We start from the raw sequence: 2,809 nt of genomic DNA, 5'->3' as shown, positions 1-2,809 counted from the left end.
GGGATCCCGCCCCGCCCCGCCCGCTGCCGGCCGCCGTCCGGGCGCGTCCGCCGCTCCCTCGCAGCGTTCCGCCGGCACGGAGCGCCCGAGGCCGAGGGGGCGGCTGCGGAGGCGCGGGGGGCCCGGGCCACCCCCGCAGGCAGAGCCCCTCGTAGGTGCGTGCCGAGCCCCAGAGTGGGTGGGAAGAGCGGCCTGGCCTTCCCGAGCGTTGGGTGTGCGCCCTGCAGCCCCTGCGGGACGGCCGTCCGGACCGTGCATCGGTCTTAGGAGCTGCCAGCCCAAAAAAGAGCGTGTCGCCCTGTTTTATGCCAGTCATGACGATACGTCGTAGAAATACTTGTCGTGAAACAATAGGAATGCTGCACAGGTGCTGTCTTGTAGTGAGAAATTAGAGATTCGTCCCTCTTCCCCTGTTTAAAAGGGAAAAAGATCATAAAAGTAATGGTTCTCATGGCAGAGCCCCAGGATTACTGCATAGCAGAGTATCCATCTCCATTGTTCATCTTTCTCTTATCCAGCAGCAATCATGTCAACGTAACAGCCAGCCTTAATTCACCCATCATGCCTTTGTGTTTGTGCAGGGGATCCCGAGGTCTCCAAGGTGGTAGCTGATAAAACCACAGTCCTCAATGACCCTGTGTTAGCAGGCTGTCCACCAAATATTTTCACAGGCTGCAAGAAGCTTCCAAACATGAGCCATGACAAGCCAGCGTGCTGGGGACTGAGAATCAGCATGTCGAGCCCATCTCAACCATTAAGACCAGTGGCAGGTGCAAAAAAGAATTGGATAAGGTTGTAGATCCCAGATCTGCAGCAGAGAAAAGTGGAAACGGGACAGCAGGCAGCAAGTCCTGGAGACCTGGATCTGCTGTCTCCCTCAAGCAGGGTTTGGTTCAGTGCTCCCTTGGTTGGCAAGCCATGCAAGATGCATGCTCTGGCCAGCACACTCCAGAAGTGCCTGAAGGATTCTGGTGGCAGGACACTTGAGCAGGAACCTCAGAAGGCCAGTCCTACAGAAGGAGAGACTGCAGAGCTTTGTGAGAAGGAGACCAAAGCTTCCAAAACCTTCAAACGGGCTTTCCCACATCATGGGGGGAAAGGCTTACTGAAGGGCCCCGAGTGGCAGGAGGAGTATATACAGCTGGTGGAGGATTACTCTGGTAGCCCAAGCACCCCCTAAAATTTCTGTCCCAAAAGGAGATGATCGAACACAGGTGGTGCTTCAGCGAGTATGATAAAGCCATCCTGTGGCTCTGCCACCCCAAGAAGCACCACTTTGTCCACCTTGACCACAAAGCCCCTCCTGTGCACAGAGTGTGGCAAGAGCTATAGTTCAGCAGGGGCTTGGCCCACGGGGCTGTGGCCATTCCAGTGCACCCAGTGTAACAAGGTTTGCCACCCCAGGGGAGAGATGCAGGAGCACCAGGCCCTGCACACTGGCCAGCACCCCTTGTCCTGCCAGCAGTGTGGCAAGGCCTTTGCATGCTGGCTCTCTCTCTGCATTCACAGGGAGATCCGTTTGGCTGCTGGGACTGGCCCAGCTGGTCCCAAGGGGTGCCAGTGTGCCATATGTGTGTGTCACCTGGCCAACTCCAGCTCTTTGTGCACCCACATGTGCTTGCACATGGGGTAGTGCACTTGCACCTGCAGGCAGTGCAGCAAGTCCTACACCCTGGCCACCAAGCTGTGGTGCCATCAGAAATCCCACCTGGCTGGCAAGCCCTGCAAGTGCGAGCTCTGTGGCATGGGCTACGCCCTTCCCCAGAGCCTTGTGCACCATGTGCTCACCCACAAGGTGGTAAAAGGACTTTGAGGAACTCGCCACTACAGTGGCCTCACTTGCTGTGGGCCTACCTCAGGCAGCAAGAAAGAAGGCACAGAGGAAGGGCCAGCAGGGGGGGCTTGTAGCAGGGCTCACCCTGCTCAGGCGGGAGGTGCTGAGGCCAGTGAGTGAGGCTGAGCTGCTGATCACAGCCAGCAGTCACTGCATTGCTACTTACCAGTCTAAAGGCAGATCCCACATCCTGGGGCACATGGGACAAAAGCTATGTGTCCACCAGCAAATGATATAATCAAAATCATCCTCTCCGAGCTTGAGGACAAAAGGATTATGGTGCAGGATGAGGCCTCACTGAGTGATGTGGAGGCATGGGCTTCAGGAGACATGGCAGAAGTGGCAGAGGTCAAGACTGATACCTGGCTGTCCCAACATGCCCTGGCTGGCCTTCTGCACTTATAAAAACAAGGTAAAAAAACAAAATAAAATCTAGCTCTCTCATCTTTCTGTTAGCAACAAGGCCCTGTGGTTCAGCACCAGGCAGAATTAGCAGTCTTGGGGTTAACTGCCTGTATAAACTTGGGTCTTTGCACTCATTGAAGCTATGAGCCTACACATGCCACATGCTGGGCCTGGCACAGGGAAGGCATTGGCTGTTGATGGGGAAAACTTCCTAGAGAAGAATTAATGAGCAGTGCTTCTGTTCTGCCTGTGTTACATTGTCAGTCAGTGACAGTGCACTGTGGGGAAGGCAGGAAAAGTCTCAAAGCAGTGACTTTGAACAGTGCCTTCCTTTCAAGTTTTTTAATTACTTGCTGCTATTCAAGCACTTTCCTGGGCTTTTACTCTTGGAGCTAAGCAACACTTCTGATCATTTGAAGCTCATGCTGGTGCCAGACATTACTGGCAAGCAGCTTTCCAAGTGTTTACAAGGTAGCTTGTAATATGAGGAGCATTTTACACAATTAGCAGAAGCAAAGTCCTGCCTTGGAGCTAGGGCTGAATGTTCCTTCTCCACTGTCACCTGGTTTG

Source organism: Melospiza melodia, chromosome 6 (genome assembly GCF_035770615.1).
Source record: "Melospiza melodia melodia isolate bMelMel2 chromosome 6, bMelMel2.pri, whole genome shotgun sequence".
Classification (NCBI taxonomy): Eukaryota; Metazoa; Chordata; class Aves; order Passeriformes; family Passerellidae; genus Melospiza; species Melospiza melodia.
Note: the sequence above shows the minus strand (reverse complement) of the source record.